The sequence below is a fragment of the Galleria mellonella genome, unplaced genomic scaffold (genome assembly GCF_026898425.1).
Source record: "Galleria mellonella isolate WM207_F2 unplaced genomic scaffold, CSIRO_AGI_GalMel_v1 utg57, whole genome shotgun sequence".
In the NCBI taxonomy this organism is placed as follows: Eukaryota; Metazoa; Arthropoda; class Insecta; order Lepidoptera; family Pyralidae; genus Galleria; species Galleria mellonella.
This window is the reverse complement of record NW_026442119.1, coordinates 6,500,572-6,521,413: the sequence shown is the minus strand read 5'-3', so window position 1 is coordinate 6,521,413 and position 20,842 is coordinate 6,500,572.

Sequence of the window (20,842 nt, the reverse complement as noted above, 5' to 3'; positions counted from 1 at the left end):
GAAAGAAAACTGTAGAATGTATAAGGGTAATAACCGTACAATTAAAGATAAACTAAATAATACCCAGTAAAAAAAAATTGAATATATAACACAATAAAAACAGCTCTATATACCTACATATGTAAATAATAAAAGTAAATTAATAATAATATAACATTAATAAATAAAAACTTATACACATACACATACATATATACACATATACACACATACATATACATATACATATATATATATATACATATATATACATACATACACATACATATATACACTCCTACATACACATACATGTATACATAATAAATACATATATTCACAATTGGCTCAATGAAGAGGGATTTTCAAAATAAAATTTTATGATACCTGCTTTAAAAGATTTCAGCGACTGTGCCATCTTTAAGTTATTAGGAAGTGAATTCCAGAGACGTGCAGCATGTACAGTAAATGACATGGCATAGCTTTGAGTATTAAAACAAGGCAAATCTATAATGAAGTCATTACTGCATCTCAGGCGAACATCAATTTCGCGAAATTTGAATCTTTCCTGAAGGTAATGTGGACATGTTGGATTAAAAAGGATATTGAAAAGAAGAGTAAGAATGTGGACATTTCTCCGTAGCCTGATAGGAAGCCATTTGAGTTGACTGCGATAACTAGATATGTGGTCATACTTTCGAAGGTTATAGATGTATCTAATACATTGATTTTGCAGTCGCTCAAGTTTATCAAGAAGCTCCTGTGTGGGATCTAGGTAGGCAACATCAGCATAGTCTAGAAGAGGAAGAAGAAGAGATTGAGCCAGTAAAAGTCTAGTTCCTAAAGGGAGGAAGTTCTGCAGGCGCTTTAAGGAATGTAGTGATGCGTGGATTTTTCGACTTACTTCACCTATATGAGGACCCCATGACAGTGTCTGGTCTATAACAATTCCCAAATTTTTAACAGTAGTGGAATATGGGATTATTTTTCCGTCATAAATAACGTTGGGAACTGTTAAATACCGAAGTTTAGCAATAAAATGAGAACTACCCATAATGACCGCTTGAGATTTATCTGCGTTAACTAAAAGCCCAAAATCCTTCGTCCACTTAGCAATTATGTTCAAATCATTATTAATTACATCTACAGCATTAGTAAGGTTGTAGATGGGAGCAGCAGTATATAATTGCATGTCGTCTGCATACAAATGAAATGAAGAGAGGAGAGCAGACGTAATTCCGTTGATGAAAATTGAGAAAAGTACAGGCGAAAGAACTCCACCCTGAGGGACACCTGCATTAATCGCGCACCAGTCAGAACAACAGTCATCCACACGTACCAATTGGCGCCGGCCAGAAAGATATGATCGGAACCATGCCAGAGCCAATGATGAGAATCTAAATTTGGAGAGAATGCCGAGAAGTACATCAAAGTCCACAGTATTAAAAGCACTGGTAAAATCAAGTAGCACTAATATTAAAATATTCTTTTTGTCAATATTAAGTCGAATATCCTCAGTAATTTTTACCAGTGCAGTAACCGTGCTATGACCGGTACGAAAACCAGACTGATACTGACTCAAGAGATCATTACGATAAAGATATTTAGTAAGGCGTCGATGAACAAAATGTTCCAATACCTTTGAAAGTACGGGAAGGATTGAGATAGGTCGGTATTCCGAGAAAGTAGACGGATTGGATTTTTTAGGGAGAAGAATAACATGCGCCAGTTTCCAGGATGTGGGAAAAGTACCAGTAGAAAGAGAAAAGTTTATAATGACGGCTAATATATGTGCTATAAGATCCTTGATAGGATCCAACATATCCAGACTGATATTATCATTGCCCACTGCCTTAGATTTGATAGAATTCAAAATGTCTATTACCTCTTGTGATAATATAGCTCCCAACTCAAATAAGTCTGCATCGGAACATACACTACAACTACCGGCTATCTGTGCTAGTGTAGACTGTTTGGTTGCAGGATCATAGTAGATAGGTGAGGTACTAAAATATTTGTTAATCGCATTCAAGTCCAGGTTACGACCTATTGTGTGTTGCTGTTTGCCCACACCCAAACCTTTCAAGAACTTCCACAGTTTATTCGGTGGACAGTTCTCAATTCCCGAATGAACATACTTCCGTCTAGCAGCCCTACATAGTTTGCTGCACTTGTTACGCAACTGCACGTATCTATCACGCTCTACCTCGGAGGGATGATGTCGCAAACGTATTTTAGCTCTATCCCTGAGTGCCATAATTTTTTTCAAGTCGTCTGTTAACCAGGGTGCAGGTAGATGTCTTACCCGAACTGGTCGAAGTGGGGCATGCTTATCATAGATTGTCAACAAAATTGAGTTGAACACTTCCACTTTGGAATCAATATCTGCCGCAGCCTCCACCGCAGCCCAATCCGCACCAGCGACATCGTTCCGAAGCGAAACGACATCAACAGTCTTATAGTTGCGCAACTAATTAATTTATATGTGTATAAGATATAAGTTAACTACAATCACATCTAATTCGATGTATTTATTCAGTATCTATTAAGAATCAGTATTCTGTGAGAAAGTTTGTATTTATAAGTTTTATGGACATTTAAAAATAAAGGTCAATATCATCGTTTACATTACTATAAAATGGTTTTATAATATACTGTTTACACGTTTTATTAAATTCTCATAATCAAAACAGAATAAATTATATTTTATAAGTTTCTAAGGCTTAGATGGGAATCTGATGTAAAAAAAACAAATAGGAAAAGTAATTCTATGAGTTGATATGAACATCGGAGCTGATATAATTGACATCACCTACAGAGAGGCAACACGTTAAAAGACACCTTAGAATATCATTTACATTCAATTTAACACTATAAAGTACCAACATTAGAATGTTATTAATTCTGAATGTTACCTATAGGATACATTTTATATTAATGAAACAATATTGGAACTATAATTAAGAATTTTTCCCTCAAGTATCAACTTGATATTCAAAAGGGGTAATAAAACGTAAGAGAATGGGTTAGGATATGACGCTCCATTTTTTATTCCCAAAATATCGTAGAAGTCGACTATAGAAATAAAGTACAATACTGCAGTATTTCTGACTATCCCATGAGGGATTCTAAGCGCATATTTAAACTTTTTAATTATTCTCAAATATTAATAAGAAAAGAATATCAGTGTAAATGAATAAAACTCAGAATAAAATCCTATACCTAAGCCAGCGTTGCTAGTACCATATAATCTCTCACATATTAATTTATCATATGAATAAAATTTAAACGACGCCACGACGGTATACGAGTAACTTATGTAGTTATGGTATAGTATTGTATTATTATAATTATAGTAACAAGTTGACGTGTGATAATAACTTATTTTTAGCAAAAACATATATAAATATATGCCTATATCTATTTAAATATGTAGGCATGTGGGTTCTATATGTGTATAATAAAGTTACATCTCCAGACAAACTAAAAATTCTGCACAGTAATTTCTTATTTTACGTAGCGTTCAATAAGGACTTTGAGCAAGCAAAGTCACTGCTTTACTTTTAGTTTTGCTGATTATATTATTATTGCTATCATTATAGTAGCTTTTCCTTTTTATATTTCCCCTCTACCTCTCTTATATTTTCCCTCTCATATAACCTACCCTTTTCATTTTGACCTATATAATCAAAGTTCTAAGAGGCATACACTCAAACAAACAGATACTGCATACGTTGTCACTCTCGACACTGATAAATTACACATTATATCTATGTATATATTATACATCGGTGCCCTCTTCGCACACTAATCTGCAGAAGTTCGCTCAAATCACCAGAGAGGTCCATCTGCTTAACGTGAAAAGCAAAGATGATGAAATTGATATATTTAATTGTTCAATGCAGAAGTTATAATTTATAATACTTTTTTAAAACTACAACTAATGCTAAACTTTTTTATATTTTATACGAAGATTTTTTATATACTCGTAGTTATACGAAGAGAGCTTATAACACACTGCGTGTGCAATACAATAACGCATTCCAAGCGATGCTCAGCTTGCAATGGCGGTGTAGTGCGTCTGGCATGTTTGCAGAGAACAGGGTTAATCATTTTTTGCTATTTTACGTAAATGTAAGGCAAAATTTCATGAAAGATTAATGACAATAAGTAATCATATTGTAAAGACTGTATTCCTCACTGCATACCTGACGACAAAAGATTTTATAATGAAATGATTTAAATTAATATTTTGTAATTAATGTGTATTTTAAAAATAATAATAATAGTTTGTATAATTAATTATGTAAAAATTGTAATTAATTAATTAAAAGGAAACTTCAATCATAATAACTGTACACTATGGGTATATACCTGAAAATAAAAGTTTATTATTATTTTTAAATTTTTACAAAATTCTCATCTCCCCTCTTAAGGAGAGGAGATGGCAACTAACCCCCGGCAGAAGCATTATTATTATAATTTTTATTTATTCTATATAATAAATACTTATTTAATAATTTTATTTTAAATATCTTTCTTATAAGTAATATTATAAGTAATAAATATGAAAGACTAAACGTGTTTGGCCGTTTATAATACTTAAACAGTATCGTATGTAAAGTTAGCATATAATCTTGTAATGGTAATAATAAAATCTCTAGGGGGGAACCCCTAGAGATTTTTTTTTTTTTTTGGAAGAAATAAAGGTCATCAACCTTTTAAAACCCTAAACACGTAAATATAATTAATAATTAGATCATTATAGTGAACACTCGATCATTTGGCCAAATTAATAAATGTGTGATCGTCTAGTAATGTAGAACCCGTTGTGTGTGTAATAACCAAGAAGTTCTTTAATTGGTATATGACTAATTAGAATCAGTTAGTATCTATGACACTGTGTTTAGATAAATTCATGTGTTAAAGTTTGCTTAGAATTCAGCTTATTTAGATAATGAGTAAACGGTGTTTAAGTAAAGAATGTCAAGTCTACCTAATAATAAATGCATAACTATAATAACTAACATGAAAAATAAATGAAATCGGCTTATGTAATCTCAGTATTTAGATAAATGATTCGTTAAAGTAGACTTCGCGATCGATTCATATAATAAAATTGCAACTAGTCGCCGTCCATACATGGAAGATGTAAATATAAAAAACCCATTTTATTTATGAATGTGATAAAGCCAAAACCAACATTTTCTAGAACTTGTCTGTACGTTTGTGTACGATAATCTTAGAAACGGCTTAACCAATTTAAACGCGACTTTCACTAATGCATTGTGACTTACTTTACTAGACATTTAGTATTTGTTTAATTTCAATCGGTTCACAAACAAAAAGTTATTTCAATCTAAATAATCGTGTATGAAATGCTATAAAATGACCGATCAGTTGATATGGCCAAAACTTCATGAAGGTATTAGGTACATAATTAGCATTTATATATATAATACTATATAAAATCGGATTTATGAGTACTACTTTTGAGAATGATATAAGGAACTACATAGTTAGAAGCGGGCAATGCCGCGGAGAACGACTAATGGTTAAATAAAAATAGTTATAATCAGTTTAATATATAATGTAAAAGATGGTAAATACAAAAAAATCTTCAAAATAGACCTAATCCAAATCGCCTAATATAAAATGTAGTATCTAGATAAGTACTCGTAGTTCGCTAAATTCGGGTTAAAATTCGGCTTATTTGGATAATGAAGTAAAATAATATTTAAGTAAAGAATAATCGAATCTACCTAATTAATATTACATTACTATAATAACTTGATAAAATAGTCATTGAAATGGGCTTAACAGATAACAAAATGGCATTTAAAGCCTAGCTATTAGGCTATTTCCTAGCCTTATATTTTTCTGTAAACATTAAAATATTAATTTATTATTTAAATTCCTTTCAAGTTCAACACCTCTCCACAAGATGGCGTTAAATGTATATTTACACATATGACGAACTGTTACAACCTACCCGTGTACCAAATTTCATTCAAATGTTCATTAAATTATGCGAAAAATGGTAAAAATCATCCATGCATGCTCACAGACTTTTGCATTTATTATATAAAATAAGATATATTAATAGGATTTTGTCATAGGTTAGGTTACATTAGACAACAAAAACGCACTCACAAATGCCTAAACTAAAAAAGGAATGCCATCTGACGGTAATTTAGTTGCGCGCAGCTAAATTAAACCCTATCTTTGGAATTGAAGTAGTTCATGGAACTAACCGTTATTACATCATAAACCCCAATTTTAGACTAATTGAAAAAGAAAAAGCGGAACCCAGTCACAAATTACCGACACTATATCAAGTGTTAAACGGCACTTATCGCTGCCGAAACGGCGAGAGATCAGTGACGATGAAAAATACACAATTTGAGCTAATAAATCAACGTCAACACCGCTCGACCCGCGCGGTAGCCCCACCAAATGGTTTTATTTCATTATTTATTACTTACGTACGTAATTTTTATAAGGAAGCATTTAATAACATCATGTCACGATGTTAACTCGTTATGAATGATTTCTATGGTAATGAATCAGTTATAAAACTACTCTAATTTTTTCGATATACGATATATAAGTAAAGGTATTATTGCCTTTAGTCTTATACCGCAATGAAACTTATATGAACCGGTAAAGGTAATTGAAACAGCGTAGGTATATTAAGATATGACTAAACATACCACTAAAGTATTATATTCTTTTATAAAGTAAAACTCTAAGTATAAAAAACTGTTATTGTTTAATTATTAATTGTCTTATAATGCTTGTGTTTACAATTAAAAAGATAGTTGAAAGTTTTTCATTTAACATATATTACAAAATATATTGGTAATTGTGGACAAATCTAGACAAAACAAAATATATTTAGCTCTACAAAAGAACTTCAATAGTGACAATTGTTAGAATTTAGAATACGGTATAGTATAAGCAGATTTTGTTCTGCAAAGAGAAATAGCAGTTTTAGACATTTTTCGCACAAAATACATCATTAATTAATTACAAAAAAATTTAGAACCAACATGGAAATCGTCTACTGTAAAAGTAATTATAAAAATTTCTCTAAAAGTAGCAATGTAATTTCATAACATACGCATAAAAAAATTACAGATAAATTTTACAATTGCGTTTCAATAACTGCATTTTCAATACTCTTTTCAAATGACGAAATACATTTACGTTTCTATGAAAACGAATTGTACAGTTATTAATAGAGTTCGTGAGTTAATATTCCAATGTTAGGAATTTATATTCATAACATTGGATTAAATGATAAAAATAAAATCAAAATCTTACAAATATTACAAATGTGACAATTTAAAAGCACAGACTGTTTGGGTGTTTTTTTTATAAAAATAACGCAAAAATAAAAATAAAATCTGAATGAAATTTGGTACAAGGTACAGATAAATAATATCTTAGATACTTTTATCTTAATTCACTCAGATGAAACAAATACGTTAACGAATTATCTATCATCTTCGTATTTTCATCTCATAAAAAATAAAAATATAAAAATAAATCTGTAAAATTGTCTGGAAGATACTCCGAAAGAATGTCGCCAATGTTTATGTTACAGGTTTGCCCGGCCATTTGTATTCAAAATGCATGTTCTAATAGGTGCCGCGGCGATCTACCGACAGCTACGCAATTTATCTTACACTGGAATCGAACCCAAACCTAGCTATTGCAGACCACTATTTCCTGTTGGCTCGCATGACACCAAATTGCTTCTACAAACGGCAGGGAATGCAGATTGTTCTATTATTGTTTGTTGTAAACGCTAACGCTGTATACGATTATCTCCATAATAGTTATTCTAAAGGCTACAGTTTAGTATCAGTTCCGCATAAATATACAAACTGCTTTCAATAAACAAGTGTACGTTACGAAGTCACCATCCTCTAAAATATGTAGTTTTCGCAACTCTTTGATGGTTTATTATATAATATACATACATGAGATATTTCACATTTATACTTAATATAATAAAGGGAAAGACTACGTTTGTTTCAACGCACTAACTTTAAAACTACTAGTCGGATTTAAAAAAAAAACTTTTTACAATTAATAGCTCATTTCTAAAGAAACATTGATTATTCAACGTCACAATACAATCACAGACGGAGCCGCAATACACAGCTAGTAGTTCATAAAAGCTGTTATAGGTTATTAAGTACTCTTTACCTACTTAATTTTCATATTCAATCTGTACTATAATAATATATAGAGGAAGGGTTTAATTGTTTGTTAGTTTATAATGGATATACTAAAGATCCTCAGGAATGGCAACGCATGGGGGGTATCATGGGCGAAACAGTATACTCTGTTATGTCCATAGTACTGCTCATGTCTATAGGCGACGGTTACCACTTTCCATCAGATGGGCCGTCAGCTTGTTTGCCATTCTAAGTTGTATAAAAAAAATCTACTAAACCGATTTTAAAAATTCCTATACGTATAGTAAGGTACATTGTCAGCGAGTTACATAAGCTGTATACACATGCAAAACCAAGGCGGATTCCTAGTTGTTAATAAATCACATTAATTGTAAAATTTTAATATATACAGACGATATTAATTAAATTATTTATTTTTGCCATTTAAAAGCATGTGAATAAAACGAGAGAGCTTTGAGTACCTTAATATCCCACAAAATTGGTTGATAAAGGTCAGGAGTAAACATGTGCACCGTGGGCGTCTACATTTACTCATAATAAAATATACTGAGATGCCCTAGATGCCAAATGTCATGTCATAATATATTCACAATTATTTGCTCTTGATTTTGAGTGTTGATCTAGCCGTCTAGGTATTATTACATTTTATCTAACTTTATTATTAATTAAAACCAATTTACATGTAATGATGAAGCTCAGATATTAAGAAGTGATGTTGCGTCTATATTATGTTATTGTTTACCTTAGACCAATAAAAAGTACATCTAATCAGATCATATATCGTATCATAGCAGAGTTTATCTTAAATCAATTAAATAAAATGAATATAGTATTTTAAATTAATTAATTTAAAAATTTATATCTATTACAAGATCATTGTTATTACTTAGACAAATGCTTATATCTTATATAATTTATAAAAATCTCGTGTCACGATGTTTGTGATCTAACTTCTCCGAAACGGTTCAACAGATTTTTATAAAAATTTTAATATATTTTTTTAAAGCTTTATATGGCAGAACAACGTTCGTCGGTTTAATTAGTACGCCTATAATATTAGTTATTTAAAATATGAATATATATACTAATGTAAAATGATCAAATTTTAAATAGGTATATAATAGGAAATACATATTTAAGATAAATATGTAAAGATAACTTTACACCTGTCTCTCATTGAGATAGATAAAAACCATAGAAAAAAAGAGTGGAACATCAAAGCACTGCTCTAGTACACGTCATTCGTCTCCTCATTTCATTCATTTTACATATACAGCCTATAACATCAGGAATAGGATATAACGAGATCCGCACAAAGTCAACAACTAGTTTTGGTATAAAACTATTATATTATACTTAAAAGGTTGTTAAATGTATAATACCGTAACTTATTTTAAGTGAAAGGTCAGTAATCGCTTTGATGATGTCATGCAAATTCATTAGGTATAATCTTAACGTTCAAAGCGCCTAGTTTAAATTGGTACCGTTTATTTTATATCTATTGAGCTATAGATTGACATGCATTCTAATGGCGAATCAAATATAAATAATAAATATGTATAACACAATCAATAAAAGAACAAGGATCTCGATATATTTTGATCTTTCAACAACTGTCACATGAGAAGTACGGATTGAATTAGTTTGAAAGGAAAACTTCGATCAACATTTGATCGAGGAAAGAATAGCGGACACATTATTGTCGAGTTGAGTCGAAAATAAAGTAATTGATGACCGTTACTCGGTACTGGAAGGACGCGGCGAATACTTCCCAATTGATTTTAAAAGTAAAATATAATCTTTTTTTAATACTTACACTATAGTCTGTACAATGAGATAACAACAATTTAACACAATTTTTCACCATATTAATTAATAAAAAAGTTGGTAGGACATCAAGAACCTATCCACACTGAAATTTTCACCGCGCTGTATTTTCCGCAAAATTGTAAATCGTTACGCACAGCGAAATAAATTTCAGTCTTAGTTATATTAAAATATACCTCGTAATTTTGTCAGCACACCAATCGACATCAGGAGATGCATTAAACTATGCGCACTAAAGAAAAAACCCGCGAAAAATAATCTGTACTATGTATACATACATGTGTATATGTATACCAAGTTAATACTATTACATCACGATTGCATTAACCAATTTATTAATCCCTTCTGGAATGATCTCTGGTTTAAGGTATGCAGCTAATAATATAGTAAATAATGGACAACAGAGTGTTGTACACACGGATCGCGCGCATGTACCCGTCAACGTAATTGATAGTCAGATTTGTGGGTACCCGCGTGAATAATCATAACCGCTCGCGTTGTTAATTATCCCGACCTCTAACACAGGTAATTAAGTAACTACATTATACCACCTGTGTCATAAGTTGGTGAGAAACTCCTCTTTACCGACTCTAACCCTACTCTCTTTCACCCTGTAATGTACTTAATTCAAGTACTCTGAAAAGGAAGGGATTTTTAGAAATGAAAAAGTTAGTAGTATATGCTCATTGCTAGCACTATACGCTATCAAGTCGACCTCCACACAGTCCTCCCTGGAAACTCTTACTGGTGTCCCGCTAGTATATACCGATATCATAGGCAAGATTCTATTACCATCGTTAAAAAACTAGCTATTTTATAGAGGGCAATGGCGCAGATACAATATATAAATATACACTCCTCTATTTGCATCAAACCTAACTAACATTTAGTAACATGGTTATAACTTGTTTATATAATATAGGAGTAAATAATTAAATTCCTGATACTCGTACTTTATGTTTAAGTAAAAATTATATTAAGCAAATTTTTCCTTCTTTCCTAATTATTTGGAAATAAAAATATTTTTTACTTTTCATTATGTGTGGGCGTTACAACAGCAAACTCAATAATAGGTATGACTTTATAAGTATGCTCTATCGAGACTGTTTTTTATCGAAAACATTAACTGAACGAACGGTGGTTAATCGAGCGGTGACGCTAGTCTGCGCGCGCGCCGTTTCCATATAAGTCAATCTTCCTATTCGCCCCCGCAATCGCAGTACTAACTGACGGAACCTCTAATGGCATTCTGGTCGATTTCCCGGCGCCGACCTTACTAATATGTTAATATGATAACCATTATTTAAAAAATAATAAACCATTCGGTTAATTATTTACCAGCTTCAAAATTGTTTAATAAATTCGTCTATACAGTTAACCTTTCATATTGTACAATTTTCATGATAATTGTATAGCGAAACATGTATTGTTTTGTAAGTAGGGTTGTATTGTTTGTTCTAACTTGAGAGTTAGGACAATTAAAAAATAGATTCGATTGAGAGGCAAAACAATGTTTACCGGATCTAGCTGATCCGGATTATCTATAAATTAACAGTTAACAATCATCGCGGAGCGATCACTTCGTGTTCAATTGCTAATTGTCAAAAATAATTATATTAGCTACGTTACTTTGATAAACAGTGCCACTAGCTATTAACTGATGGCAAGTGGGGTAACAAGTGAGAAGAAGTAACTTCAATTCTTAAATCGCTCTATATATGGTTTTACATTTGCAAATGAAGATGGATAATAATTATCGAAACATTTTATATCAAACTTTTGTGTTTTAAATTTATCTTTTACGTTCCCGTGATGTTTATAAAAAATACATGTTTTTATATTTATTTATTAGTTAATTTCTTAATTGTCGAGTGATGGGCAGCAGTGTCACTTATAAAACATCACCAAAAACTAACTACGGTTACCAACCTGTCTGCAAAGGGGGGAAAGGGATTGTTAGTGATGGAGACTGAGAATTCCATTGCTAGCAATATACCCAACCAGGTCGACCTCCTCGCGGTTCCCCCTGGAAACTAAATAGATCATATTTGCATAGATTTAAATTAATTGATTCACCAAATTGTACCTGTGATGGTGAAACTCCGCAAACTATTATGCATCTCCTTATAGTATGTACTAGATTTTCATATAAAAGATTAAATTTTGAATTTCTTACAAATACTAATATAACAAAAGAAAATTTAAAAAAATATATTTGAAGACGATTCCAGCAGATTCCAATTAACAACAATTCGCTAAAATGATATTTAAAGTAATAGGGAAGGAGAATGGCACTAAATACATGGATTGACAAAATACATAACTCGGACTTTACTATAGTTAATGTACATATATATATATATATATATATATATATATATATATATATATATATATATATATATATATATATATATATATATATATATAATAATAAATACAGAAAAAAAAATACACAGTTAAAATTTTACAGATATAAATACAAACAGATCAGAAAGTTGTCGCCTCAAAGATAGCGACAGAAATCACTTTATTTAAAAAAAAAAAAAACTATCATGGTTAATTCCTGATAAATTCATCATTTTTTTTACAACACAGGGAGCAAACGAGCATGCAGCTCACCTGATGGTAAGTGACTACCGCCGCCCATGATCACCCACAACACCAGCGGCATTGCAGGTGTGCTGCCGGCCTTTTAAAAAGGAATATACTCTTTTCTTGAAGGTTATGTTGTCGTATTGGTTCGGAAATACTGCTGCTGGAAGTTGATTCCAAAGAATGGTTGTGCGTGGAAGAAAGTGCCTTAAAAAACGCACGGTGGAAGACCGCCACTTGTCCAGATGATTGGGATGAAACTTTAGTTTGTGGCGGGTTGTACGGTGGTGAAAATCATGATGGGCTAACTGGACTGTTTTTATTCTCATCTATCACCCTTCACTGGTGCTCCGCCAGCGTATCCCATTAGCGCAGGCGGGGTTACCATACCATTTTCACCTATCATAAAAATAAAAAAGAATCTGCCTGCTAAACATAGCAAATACTGGAAAACCCTCGCTCATGAGAGATGTTCATCAATGGACAATTAAAGGCTGATATGATGAGGATGATATTTAGATTCTATTTAAACCTACATAATAAGTCGAATAGATACGTATGTATAGCAGTGTCCGTTGTGACTTATCCGTACTAAATTAGCACGAGAGCATCAACATTACTGTCCACCGACTAACATAATCCTTGTATATATTTTTATATTTTATTTTCATTTGCCCTTAATAGGTATATTTTCAATAGACACAGCGGTTGTCGTAATTATGTAATTAAATATAACGTCATTGAAGCCGCCACGAGCAGACTTCGATTGACGTTAACGAATCCGTCGATGAAAATATCGTTGAGCTATTTTTGTGTCATGTCAAACAAACAGTCGCTATTTATCATCCCTTATTATCTAAATAGGATGTTATGAAACAAATGGACGTCATCGAGTTGGGGACAGTGCGGTGACGAAATCACGTCTGCTGCGTCACCACGCCCCCGACCTATGGCCCCTGTCAATTGTTTCTGACAATTATATTACAAAAGATTCGATTAAGTAACGAAACCTTTCAAAAGGGAAATTCTTACGATTACTAATATAGACTGTTAATAAAAGTTTCTATTGCTATAAAAAGCTACATGGCTGTTACGTTACGTAACTTTTATCAAAAACGGTTCAGTAGCTTTGAAATCAAAATAACTGGTTTTGCCACAACTGAAGTTTTTTTTTGTAGAACACAATCTTAATACTATCAACATTAGTCTAAAAGCAACTCTAATAATTCTACCGTTCCTTTCAGTCGTCTTAATTCAATCCCTCTTGAACGAGAATCAGAGATATCAGTGCAGAACGATAATACCGACAAATAGTATTGCAGTTATTTAATTATTATTTTTTGTTTAATTCCGCTAGGATTAGTATGCATGTGACTGCCAACACTGGAAGATTGACTACTATTATTATTACCAAACTTCTAGTACTATCATCCATATTAGCCATCAATCTCCAACTCCTATTTCTTACACGCATGTTTTGCGACACGTACTTCACCGCTAAACGAGGCATCTTTAGGTGAATTAATAGATCGCTCCTCGGAGCTTAGTGTTAACCATTCTGTATTTATTTTTTTATTATTAAAATTTCAGGCGTTAACTGTCCACTGCTGGATATGAGCCTTCCTCATAAGGGGAGTTTTGCCAGAAGGTGCCCCACTTGACAGGCGGATTGGCAACTGCAGTTAGGCTTTTAGAGTCGAGATGTTATAAGAGAGACACTGCTGCCCTTTTAGTTGGCTCTTACGACACTCACGGGAAAGGAAGGGGTGGCCCATTCTATGCCGGGGCACACACGGCGACTGTACTTATATTCTATTCAAGTGACCAGTGACACAAACTTCTGCAAAATAACATCTAATTCAATAAAATAATTATAATACTTTTACTCCTCTAATTCCAATTTAAATTGGATCCTACCTTCTTTCCCGACACCTTCGCCCGATCGTTCTTAATGTAAAAAAAAAACATAAAAATAATAAATAATTACAAAAGAAAACTAATTTTTTTTTATGTGATTATTTCATTATCTTTGTTTTTGTAAATTTATTTATTATAGTAAAATCGTAAAATTTGTTTTACAGTTAATCTAGTTTGGAAAAATAGGCAAGAAAACCGATATCATGAGACTAGGCATGTCCGTAACTAAAATCCAAAATCAATCAATAAGTTTCATAATTTTTGACCATGAGCAATGTACCAGTATTACAGAACACCATGTCGTGGGCGCCGGATACACGTAGGCTTCAATTCTATCCGCCAACGGGTGTTTTCATAATTTTCATTTGTACTTTTAAACGTTAAGTAATTAGAAGGGCTCTCTAAGTTATAAAAATTAATAACATAGGAATACAAGCATGGGATTATAATAATCGTCTTGATTGCTTTAATGTAACGATCTGCAGAAGATGTGCATCTTTGATGTGCAGGGTCAGGCCAGTCTCAAAAATATTCTGAGAATGATAGTGATTAGAATGGATTCTCCTTATGTCCATATTTGTTTGGAAACAATTCTGTTTTACTAATACCTTAGAATAAGTCCTATTCTCAAAATGAACCACTATAATTTCAAATAATAAACACTTATTTTTCACTAATTATCCAATTGTTTGGATGTCAAAAACTTATTTATTTATTAAAAGAATAAAAAAAATATTGATTATCGATCTATATGTTGGCTATCCTACAAATAAAAAAGACTATATACGTGTATAGAGCAGTAGTCGAATAATAACTATCGTCATGATGATGATGATATTATAAATTGAAATTTAAAGATTTTTTTTAATATTTGCCTTTATATATTCTGTCTATCTGAATTCAAATAGTAGAAGTAAACGGTGCCAATTCTCGTGGCTCATATATTAAAAATGGGTATACCTCAAGGCTCTATTCAAGATTCTTTTCTTTTTTTGTATATGTGAATGACTTATCATATCATGTTCAAGATTTATCTAATATTGTATTGTTTGCTGATGACATTTCACTAATTTTTATAATGAATAGAAAATCATATAACCTCTTGTAAATATTGCTCTGTCAAAAGTTCTGGTATGATTTACGTCAAATAATTTAATATATAATAAAAAGAAAACAAAATGTATCAAATTGTCCATATCCAACGCTAAAAAAGTAAATACCATTGTTAGATTAAACTATCAGGATTAAACTTTGTAGATAAAATCACTTTTCTTGGGATAGTAGTGGATCACAAATTGCAATGGAGCTCTCATATATTTTTAAATTGACCCGCAGACTATGTTATTCTGCTTATACTGTTAAAAAAGCGACAATTAACTGATATAACAACAGCTAAATTTGTATATTTTATTTTGCCATGTCATATGACATTACGAGTATTATGAAAAAAGGCCGCAGGTATCGATACAATCTTTATATTACAAAAAAGAGCTATTCGTTCAATATTTAATTTGTCTTCTTGAGAATCTCTTAAAGTATATTTTAATAAAACATTTGCTTGGATACCTTTGTCCCATTTATATTTCTATTATGTTTACATGACTGTATTTCAGTTTGAAGGGTGGGCTATGGCAGTGAATTTACAGAATATGGGGCATAACTCCTTAGTCCCCAGGGACGGCAATTTATGACAGGTATCATAGGCGAAATAGAATATTCTGTTATATCCATGGTACTGTTCAAGTTTATAGGCCTTTAAGTTTAAGTTGCATAAAAAAAAACAGGTATACTTAATGTCCCCTCTCAATATATTTAGGAAAACATTATGTTGGTACGTAAAAATATACGTGAGATTAAAAAAAACTGTGATATACATACATACATACTTTCAATACAAGAAATAAACAACAATTGGCCATTTGGAGAGGATGAATGAAAGAAATATTACGAAAGCGATTTATCGAGTACAAATGAATGGAGATATCGGTAGGGGCCGCCTTAAACGGAGGTATGTTGAATAAATAGGCGACGTGCTGAAGAAGGGCTAAATTTAAAGTACCTGGCAAGCATGTATGAAAAGATTGATGAATCTAGAGGAAGCGATAAAGAATCTGTTTGAATCAAAGCATTTGGCATTCCATTGTTTCTGCCTACCCTAATGTGAGACAGGCGTGATAGATATGTATGTAAATAAAAACAAATTGAATATTCCTGGTTACCGTCTTAGAAAGGTAGGTACATATTTCGCGTCGAATATACGCTTTACTAGAAAGAGAAATAAATTGGATGGTTATTACACTACTAACAATACGAAAATTGCTGTTGTAGATCAGGTCCGCGTTCTCGCCGTAATATTGGATGGCAAATTAAGCTTTATTTCTCTTTACTTTTTTTTATTTTGATTATATTGTAGCTAAGGCTGCTAAAATGCTAGGTTTTATTAAACAAAATGCAAAAGAATTTAGGCAATTGTCTTCCAAAATATTTTTATTTAATACGTTGGTCAGAAGCATTCTGGAATTTGCTAGTATTATTTGGAACCCGTGTTATAAAATTTACTCGCATCGGATAGAGTCACTTCAACGTTCATTTACAAGACATTTGGTGCAAATCTCCTCTGGACTAAGCAACAGATGTTCCTACAAGGATAGGTTAACGGTCTTTAAGATGTTTTCTCTTCACGAGCGCAGGCGTATGCTAGACATGATATTCCTTCAAAAGATAGTTAATGGATCATCAATGTGCCAAGGACTATTAGAACACATAGACATATGTGTTCCTAAATTAAATGCCCGTAACAAATGCAAAGCTATCTTTAAAATCCCCAGACATAAAATTAATTTAGGGTTGCATGCTCCTGCCTCGAGGTAAATCAATACGTACAATTCCTGTAACGAGTCCCTGAATCTTGATATATTTTACGACCATCTCAAGTTATTTAAGAATAAAATTCTAAAAGTTCTCTCATAATGCTACCATAATTTTTCCACAAATAATAATTTTAATTCTGTATGCACTGTTTTAATGGTTCTATATTTTAAGTATTCTTATGTTATCACATGTATGTTTTTTTTTTTATTATTGTTTTGTTGGTGTCAGTTTTGTAATGTAATCGATGACTTAAGAAAATATTGTGTACACCTGTAATTGGTGTAAATGCAAGATGCAAGCCCGGTATATCAATTAAAATTAATGTCTATATTTACATTGTTGATGTACCTTTTAAAATAAAAAAAAAATTGTCAAGGGGCACTGTATACGTTTTTATAATAAATATTCCATTAGTTTTAAAAAAGTCATCAAAGTCAGTTTTTAAGAAAATTTAAAATCTATATAAAAAGGACTTTCTGTATTAAAACTATATACATTATACATTTAAATATATTTAAAATACTATTTAAATGACAATAATCCATGCATTCGAACATTTTGTGTGAAATATATAATTAATGTATTTTTTTTCTCGCCTCATTTATAAAATTACGTATCATAAGATTTAATTAATTTGTAGTGTTTCCAAAATTCAAAAAGAAGGGGGTTCTCAATTTGCTTGTATTTTTTTATGTTTGTTATCTCATAACTTAGTTGTAATTTGATTTAGAAAATTATATTTTATATTTGATCCCATAGAATTTTTATCAAAAACGGATCAGTAGTTTAATTTTGTAAATCATAATATTTTTGTCACAATTGAAGTTTTGTAATACAAAATTTATTTATTATGTAACACGTTATTTTTACTCCATTTAAATGTAATCTTTTTTCTATATGGTTTAATTCCATGTTAGATACATATTTATTAGTTTAATCAAAATCGAATTTACTCTTTGTAAAAAATAAAACGTTAAATACCTCTAGAGGTAGATCAGGGGGCACACCCCCGTTTCCCTGCCTCCTACGCTCAGACGCCCACTCCATGCACTTTGACATTTGGCATCCCGAGCTGTAAGTCAACAGGTGGCTGCCATGACAACCACACTCCATAACCTTTCCTCATTCCTGGGATTTCGTATCTACCCTCGAGATGATTCACTTTGACACCCACATCGTGAGCTGTCTAATATATTATCTAATTTGTGTCGAAATGACTTGAAGATATTTGATGTTATACAATTGTAATATAATAAAATCATAAAATCTGTACTTATATTATTTTATTAAGAAAATTATAGCTAAAAAAGCTAACAATAAACAACAGAATGTAAATCTATATTTTTAACCTCCGATACAAACAAAGAGGTTATAAATTTATGTATGTATCTATATGTATGTAATATATATGTAACTCCAACTTGTAATCCATTTTGTTTTTATTTAAGTGAGTTGATCCAGAATATTTTTTTGCTGAACAGATTTACTTGCGTTTAAGTAAATCTATTCAGCCTTCAGCTCCTTTTCATTTGATATAGAGAATGTATGCAACTTCTACAATTTTGATAGATTTAAAATTTGGTAACCTGTTGTCGAACCAGTGCTGGAATCTGCGGGATATCAAACTCCTCAAAAACTTACAGCAGAAGGACACTTTCGTGTTAGGGATATTGAAATAATCTCAATAGATTAGTGAGAAAAAGTATTTATTAAGACATCACAAGAATCATTATATCCATTGGGACGATAACTGAACAAGCTCCTTTAGGAAATAATATTATTGTTGTTGTATTAGCCGTTAACTGTCCACTGCTGAACCCCCCATTTTGAGGAAGGCTTTCTTCCCCAAATTGGGGGGTTTTGCCAGTAGTTACACCAGTTGGCAGGCAAGTTGGTAACCGCAGTTTGAATTTTGGTGATGTTTAAAGAAGGACGCTGCTACTCATCTCTCCACCATAAGCTCTCTTAGTCGGCTGTTCTATGCCGGGAGCCACAGGCACTAGACTATTCTCGAGAGATGAGTCCATTTTTGTATCTCCTAAATATACTATCCATCAATAAACAAACTTTAAAACGCAAGTTGAACATATAAACTTCTCATAAAATAAAATTAAAATTAATTATTAATTAAAATTCGCATTAAAATTCATTGCGTAACTTAGAAAAAATAGTGTAGACACAATTTTAAGATTTAAGATTCCCGAAGGCAAATATCAATATTTTCAAATGCCACGCAAAGTGCAATTGTTAATTAATAATATATTACAATTTTTTTTTTGTTATTATTTATAATTTGTTTATTGTCATTTTGATGGTGTTGCAATTTAGCATATGCCTCCACTGCTATGTTTCGTCCTACGAATTTTTTGTTTTAAATCTTACCTTATGATAGTTATAGATTCTGTAGCTTTATCCTTTCATAATATATACATTTTTATTCATGAGTATACCTGATATTGCTCTGGACGTCTTACGACGTCTGGACGACGGATATCCAGGCCAAATCTGTTTAGTTATATATATCCCAGTATATTTATATTAACCCAATGTTCTTTGCTAGTTATTTATATACTTAAATAACTTTATTAACAAAAAGAAAATATGATACAAAAGGTAGACTTAATCCTAGTAGCATTTTCTACTAGTCAACCTTTGCAATAAACAGTGAATCACGAAAGTGGTACTTCATTATTAGGATAGGTAAAGAAAATAAGAGCTAGTAATGTATATCTATACAAAATATAAGTATACAATATATATATATACACACAACTAAATAGATATATAAAATGTAAATCTACACTAATATTATAAAGAAAAAAGGTTTGTTTTTTTGTGTGTATTTTTGTGTGTGTGTGTGTGTATGTAAGTTAAGTTTATTCATACAAATGTATATTTAATTTTAAAAATTCTGTCACCATTAGAAAGCTACATTCACCCTGAAGCTGTATTTATTGCTAGAAAAGATTAGGGATCCTTACTAAAACTTCAGTAACGTATCTTCCGTCGCGTGCGCTGCGGAAACTATTGGTGATAGAACAAAAGTATGTTCTACAATATTGAAGAAAATATCAATAACAACAAAAAATTTCGCGATACTATATGTCCAACTGTTATCGTTATGGCACAATAACCACTTTTTTTAAATAACACAATTTAGATTGAAGAAGTCGATAGATATACCGACCAAAATTACATCATGTTATTCATACTTCTGTTTAAATCCTTATCCAAATAAATCATATTGTTTTCAAAACTGTTTCAATTTATGTAGATTACTTTTTGAATTATCGTAATCGGCTATTCTTACCTATTTATTAATCCTTATCCAAATAAATTATTTTGTATTCAAAATTGTTTCATACCAATATAACTAAAAAAATATATATAAAAAACTTAGTCAATTTAATTAAGTAGGATTAGATAAAAATGTAAAATCTTGT